Genomic DNA, 7,500 nt, shown 5'->3' with positions numbered 1-7,500 from the left:
CCTTTCCATGGCAAGCTCGTATAGGGTCTCACTGTTGTCAGCAGCTACCTCCCATCCTCGCAGTGAAAGCTAATGCACACACTCTGTCACAGTGCTGCCAATCACCGGTGTGGTTCCCTCCCCTACCGGAATAGAATAACTCTTTTGCGTCTGTCACTAACGCCCAGTAGGTTACAGGTTTGAAGCACGTCACAGTCATTCAATCATTGAATCCTACTCAGAATACCACAGACAAGGTTAGACCTTCCGGATTCTCTTGAATGCTGCCATCAGTTCTTGCCTATACCACGAAGACTCTGATCTCACGGAATGGTTGGCTCGTTTGTCAGGCGAGCACTCGGTTGTCAGGCGATCAACCATGCATCGTGCAATCAGGAATCCAAGAGATATTCACCAAGCCTCAAATGCTTGTAGAACAAGAGTGGTTGTCAGTCACTTTGTTCATGAGTGAGAATGGTGATGGGCGTCAATCATCACCTTCATCATGTTGAAGAACAAGTGATATCTTGGATAAAGAACAAGCGGAATTTGAATGAAAGAACAATAGTAATTGCATTAATACTCGAGGTACAGCAGAGCTCCACACTTTAATCTATGGTGTGTAGAAACTCCACCGTTGAAAATACATAAGCATAAGGTCTAGGCATGGCCGAATGGCCAGCCTCCCAATGATCTAAGAACTAAAATGTCCAAAGATGATCTAGAGATCTAAAAGTGATCATTGGTTTCGGCCCCAGAGAGGGAACCAGAAGAACCAAGATGAAAATACAATAGTAAAAGGTCCTACTTATAGAAACTAGTAGCCTAAGGTGTACAAAGGTGAGTAAATGACATAAAAATCCACTTCCGGGCCCACTTGGTGTGTGCATGGGCTGAGCAATGAAGTAATTTTCGTGTAGAGACTCTTCTTGGCGTTTAACTCCCATTTTGGTGCCAGTTTGGGCGTTTAACTCCCATTTAGGTGCCAGTTCCGGCGTTTAACGCTGGGATTTCTGTAGGTGACTTTGAACGCCGGTTTGGGCCATCAAATCTTGGGCAAAGTATGGACTATCATATATTGCTGGAAAGCCCAGGATGTCTACTTTCCAACGCCGTTGAGAGCGCGCCAATTGGGCTTCTGTAGCTCCAGAAAATCCACTTCGAGTGCAGGGAGGTCAGAATCCAACAGCATCTGCAGTCCTTTTGAGTCTCTGGATCAGATTTTTGCTCAGGTCCCTCAATTTCAGCCAGAAAATACCTGAAATCACAGAAAAACACACAAACTCAAAGTAAAGTCCAGAAAAGTGAATTTTAACTAAAAACTAATAAAAATATAATAAAAACTCAACTAAAACTACCAAAAACATACTAAAAACAATGCCAAAAAGCGTACAAATTATCCGCTCATCACAACACCAAACTTAAATTGTTGCTTGTCCCCAAGCAACTGAAAATCAAATAAGATAAAAAGAAGAGAATATACTATAGACTCCAAATTATCAATGAAACTAAGCTCCAAATTAGATGAGCGGGACTAGTAGCTTTTTGCCTCCGAACAGTTTTGGCATCTCACTCTATCCTTTGAAATTCAGAATGATTGGCTTCTTTAGGAACTCAGAATCCGGATAGTGTTATTGATTCTCCTAGTTAAGTATGATGGTTCTTGAACACAGCTACTTATTGAGTCTTGGCCGTGGCCCAAAGCACTCTGTCTTCCAGTATTACCACCGGATACATACATGCCACAGACACATAATTGGGTGAACCTTTTCAGATTGTGACTCAGCTTTGCTAAAGTCCCCAATTAGAGGTGTCCAGGGTTCTTAAGCACACTCTTTTTGCCTTGGATCACAACTTTATTTCTTTTCTTTTTCTTTCTCCCTTTTTTTTTCCTTCTTTTTCTCTTTTTTTTTTTTTTTGTATTCACTGCTTTTCTTGCTTCAAGAATCATTTTTATGATTTTTCAGATCCTCAGTAACATGTCTCCTTTTTCATCATTCTTTCAAGAGCCAATAATTTTAACATTCATGAACCACAAATTCAAAAGACATATGCACTGTTTAAGCATACATTCAGAAAACAAAAATGTTGCCACCACATCAAACTAATTAAGCTAGTTTTAAAGATGAATTTGAAATCCTGTACTTCTTGTTCTTTGATTAAAAACAGTTTTCATTTAAGAAAGGTGATGGATTCATATTCATAGCTTTAAGGCATAGACACTAAGACACTAATGATCATAAGACACAAACATGGATAAACATAAAGCACAAAATTCGAAAAAAACAGAAGAATAAAGAACAAGGAAATCAAGGAACGGGTCCACCTTAGTGATGGCGGCTCTTTCTTGCTCTTGAAGATCCTATGGAGTGCTTGAGCTCCTCAATGTCTCTTCCTTGTCTTTTTTGCTCCTCCCTCATGATTCTTTGATCTTCTCCAATTTCATGGAGGAGGATGGCATGTTCTTGGTGCTCCACCCTTAGTTGTCCCATGTTGGAACTTTAATTTTCCTAGGGAGGTGTTAATTTGCTCCCAGTAGTCTTGTGGAGGAGAGTGCATCCCTTGAGGTATCTCAGGGATTTCTTGATGAGAGGGGTCTCTTGTTTGCTCATCTTCTTCTTAGTGATGGGCTTGAGGTCATGCCTTCTCAGTTGAACCGGCTTTGGATGCCATAATGGTTATGGAAAAACAAAAAGCAATGCTTTTACCACACCAAACTTAAAGGTTTGCTCGTCCTCGAGCAAAAGAAGAAAGAAGTGAGTAGAAGAAGAATAAATGGAGGAGATGGATGTGAGTGGTGAAGAGGTATTGAGGTGATTGGTGAATGGGTGAAGAAGAGAGAGGGTGGTGAGGTAGGTGGGGGTCCTGTGGGGCCCACAGATCCTTAGGTGTCAAGGAAAAGTCATCCCTGCACCAAATAGCATCAAAATCCACGTTTTGAGCCATTTCTGGCGTTAAACGCCGGGCTGGTGCCCATTCCTGGCGTTTAACGCCAGGTTCTTGCCCTTTCCTGGCGTTTAACGCCAGTCTGGTGCCCCTTCTGGCGTTAAACGCCCAGAATGGTGCCAGACTGGGCGTTAAACGCCCAACTGCTAGCCTCACTGGCGTTTAAACGCCAGTGAGTTCTTCCTCCAGGGTGTGCTGTTTTTCTTCTGTTTTCATTCTGTTTTGCTTTTTCAATGGATTTTGTGACTTCTTATGATCATCAACCTACAAAAAAGATAAAATAACAAAAGGAAATAGTTAATTATAAAACATTGGGTTGCCTCCCAACAAGCGCTTCTTTACTGTCATTAGCTTGACAGAGGACTCTCATGGAGCCTCAGAAATACTCAGAGCAATGTGGGAACCTCCCAACACCAAACTTAGAGTTTGAATGTGGGGGTTCAACACCAAACTTAGAGTTTGGTTGTGGCCTCCCAACACCAAACTTAGAGTTTGACTGTGGGGGCTCTATTTGACTCTAATTTGAGAGAAGCTCTTCATGCTTCTTCTCCATGGTAACAGAGGGATATCCTTGAGCCTTAAACACCAAGGATTTTTCATTCACTTGAATGATCAACTCTCCTCTATCAACATCAATCACAGCCTTTGCTGTGGCTAGGAAGGGTCTGCCAAGGATGATGGATTCATCCATGCATTTCCCAGTCTCTAGGACTATGAAATCAGTAGGGATGTAATGGTCTTCAACTTTACCAGAACATCCTCTACAAGTCCATGAGCTTGTTTTCTTGAGTTGTCTGCCATCTCTAGTGAGATTTTTGCAGCTTGCACCTCAAAGATCCCTAATTTCTCCATTACAGAGAGGGGCATGAGGTTTACACTGACCCTAAGTCACACAAGGCCTTCTTGAAGGTCATGGTGCCTATGGTACAAGGTATAGAAAACTTCCCAGGATCATGCCTCTTTTGAGGTAGTTTCTGCCTAGACAAGTCATCCAGTTCTTTGGTGAGCAAGGGAAGTTCATCTTCCCAAGTCTCATTTCCAAATAACTTGTCATTTAGCTTCATGATTGCTCCAAGATATTTAGCAACTTGCTCTTCAGTGGCATACTCATCCTCTTCAGAGGAGGAATACTCATCAGAGCTCATGAAAGGCAGAAGTAAGTCCAATGGAATCTCTATGGTCTCATCTTGAGCCTCAGATTCCCATGGTTCCTTATTGGGAACTCATTAGAGGTCAGTGGACGTCCAGTGAGGTCTTCCTTAGTGGCGTCCTCTGCCTCTTCTTCCTTCCAGAATCGGCCATGTTGATGGCCTTGCACTCTCCCTTTGGATTTTCTTCTGTATTACTTGGGAGAGTACTTGGAGGGAGTTCAGTAACTTTCTTACTCAGCTGACCCACTTGTCCTTCCAAATTCCTAATGGAGGACCTTGTTTCATTTATGAAACTTTGAGTGGTCTTTATTAGATCAGAGACCATTGTTGCTAAGTCAGAGGTATTCTGCTTAGAACTCTCTGTCTGTTGCTGAGAAGATGATGGAAAAGGCTTGCCATTGCTAAACCTGTTTCTTCCACCATTATTGTTATTGAAACCTTGTTGAGGTCTCTCTTGATTCTTCCATGAGAGATTGGGTGATTTCTCCATGAAGAATTGTAGGTGTTTCCATAGGGTTCTCCTAGGTAATTCACCTCTTCCATTGAAGGATTCTCAGGATCATAAGCTTCTTCCTCAGATGAAGCATCCTTAGTACTGCTTGGTGCATTTTGCATTCCAGACAGACTTTGAGAAATCAAATTGACTTGTTGAGTCAATATTTATTCTGAGCCAGTATGGCATTCAGAGCATCAATCTCAAGAACTCCTTTCTTCTGATTTGTCCCATTGTTCACAGGATTCCTTTCAGAAGTGTACATGAATTGGTTATTTGCAACCATTTCAATTAGCTCTTGAGCCTGTAGGCGTCTTCTTCAGATGAAGAGATCCTCCAGCAGAGCTATCCAAAGACATCTTGGACAGTTCAGAGAGACCATCATAGAAAATACCTATGATGCTCCATTCAGAAAGCATGTCTGAGGGACATTTTCTGATTAATTGTTTGTATCTTTCCCAAGCTTCATAGAGGGATTCACCATCCTTCTGTCTGAAGGTTGGACTTCCACTCTAAGCTTACTCAATTTTGAGGTGGAAAGAATTTTGCCAGGAAGGCATTGATTAGCTTTTCCCAAGAGTCCAGGCTTTCTTTAGGTGAGAATCCAACCATATTCTAGCTCTGTCTCTTACAGCAAAAGGGAATAGCATCAGTCTGTAGACCTCAGGGTCAACCCCATTAGTCTTGACTGTGTCACAGATTTGCAAGAACTCAGCTAAAAACTGATGAGGATCTTCCATTGGAAGTCCATGGAACTTGCAATTCTGTTGCATTAGAGAAACTAATTGAGGCTTTAGCTCAAAGTTGTTTGCTCCAATGGCAGGGATAGAGATGCTTCTCCCATAGAAATCAGGAGTAGGTGCAGTAAAGTCACCCAGCACCTTCCTTGCATTGTTTGCATTGTTGTTTTCGGCTGCCAAGTGTTCTTCTTCTTTGAAGAATTCGGTCAGGTCCTCTAAAGAGAGTTGTGCCTTGGCTTCTCTTAGTTTTCGCTTCAAGGTTCTCTCAGGTTCAGGGTCAGCTTCAACAAGAATGCCTTTGTCTTTGTTCCTGCTCATATGAAAGAGAAGAGAACAAGAAAATATGGAATCCTCTATGTCACAGTATAGAGATTCCTTGAGGTGTCAGAAGAAAAGAAAGTAGAAGACAGAAGTAGAAAATTCGAACTTATCAAAGAAGATGGAGTTCGAATTTTGCATTAAGGAATAGTGTTAGTCCATAAATGGAAGGATGTGAGAAGAAGGGAAGTAATTTCGAAAATTAAGAAAAAGATTTGAAAACATTTTGAAAAACACTTAATTGATTTTCGAAAACAAAAGTGGGAAAGAAGTAAAGTGATTTTGAAAAAGATTTTGAAATTAGAAATTAAAAAGATTTGATTGAAAACTATTTTGAAAAGATGTGATTAAAAAGATTTGATTGAAAAGTTATGGTTTGAAAAAGATTTGATTTTGAAAAACTTTGAAAACTTGAAAAAAATTGATTTTGAAAACAAAATCTTCCCCCTTTGCCATCCTGGCGTTAAACGCCCAGAATGGTGTACATTCTGGCGTTTAACGCCCAAACCTATACCTTTTTGGGCGTTAAACGCCCAACCAGGCACCCTGGCTGGTGTTTAAACGCCAGTCTGTCTTCTTCACTGGGCATTTTTGAATGCTCAGCTTTTTCTGTATAATTCCTCTGCAGTATGTTCTGAATCTTCAATTCTTTGTATCATTGACTTGAAAAGACACAAATTAAAAATATTTTGGATTTTTAATAATCAAAATGCAACTAAAATCAAATAACAATGCATGCAAGACACCAAACTTAGCAGTTTGTATACTACTGACACTAATGAGAATGCATATGAGAAACAACAAAACACTCAAGTCAATAGAATTCAAAGATCAAAACAAGAAAATCATCAAGAACAACTTGAAGATTAATGAGGACATGCATGAATGCAATAAGAACAGAAACATGCAATTGACACGAAACTTAAGATGAGACTCTAGACTCAAACAAGAAACATAAAATATTTTTGGTTTTTATGATTTTGTAATTTTTTTTTTGTGCTTTTTCGAAAATTATATGGAAAAGAAAATAAAGGTATCAAAATTCTTAATGAGAATTCCAGGAATCATGCAATGTTAGTCTAAAGCTTTAGTCTAAAGGAATTAGACATAGCTAGCTAAGCTTCAACAAGACATTGCATTCAAGAGCTAAATTGATGATGATCAATCAGCTTTGGTGATGATAAGAACATCACCTTGAAACACTAGAATTCATTCTTAAGAACTCTGAAGAAAATAAATACCTAATCTAAGCAACAAGATGAACCGTCAGTTGTCCATACACAAGAACAATCCCCGGCAACGGCGCCAAAAACTTAATGCGCGAAATTGTGAACTATACTTTTTCACAACTCTCATAATCCCTGGTAATGGCTCCAAAAAACGTGGTAGCCCAATACCATGGCATTACACAACTTCGCACAACTAACCAGCAAGTGCATTGGGTCGTCCAAGTAATAAACCTTACGTGAGTAAGGGTCGATCCCACGGAGATTGTTAGTATTGAAGCAAGCTATGGTCATCTTGTAAATCTTAGTCAGGCAAACTCAGATATATATGGTGACGAACGAAAATAACATAAAAGATAAAGATAGTGATACTTATGTAATTCATTGGTAGGAACTTCAGATAAGCGCATGAAGATGCCTTCCCTTCCGTCTCTCTGCTTTCCTACTGTCTTCATCCAACCCTTCTTACTCCTTTCCATGGCAAGCTCGTATAGGGTCCACTGTTGTCAGCTACCTCCCATCCTCGCAGTGAAAGCTAATGCACACTCTGTCACAGTGCTGCCAATCACCGGTGTGGTTCCCTCCCCTACCGGAATAGAATAACTCTTTGCGTCTGTCACTAACGCCCAGTAGGTTACAGGTTTGAA

At 40.5% G+C, this 7,500-nt stretch overlaps 1 non-coding gene across 1 annotated transcript; it reads left to right on the top strand.

The window, feature by feature from the left end:
- The first annotated feature begins 4,982 nt into the window (after positions 1-4,982).
- Positions 4,983-5,089, top strand: LOC130932270 (small nucleolar RNA R71). The gene has a single exon (XR_009067427.1). It is a non-coding gene; the product is annotated as a small nucleolar RNA R71 (small nucleolar RNA).
- The last annotated feature ends 2,411 nt before the right edge of the window (positions 5,090-7,500 follow it).

This window comes from Arachis stenosperma, chromosome 5, assembly GCF_014773155.1.
Source record: "Arachis stenosperma cultivar V10309 chromosome 5, arast.V10309.gnm1.PFL2, whole genome shotgun sequence".
NCBI lineage: Eukaryota > Viridiplantae > Streptophyta > Magnoliopsida > Fabales > Fabaceae > Arachis > Arachis stenosperma.
This window is presented reverse-complemented; position numbering and strand designations above follow the sequence as displayed.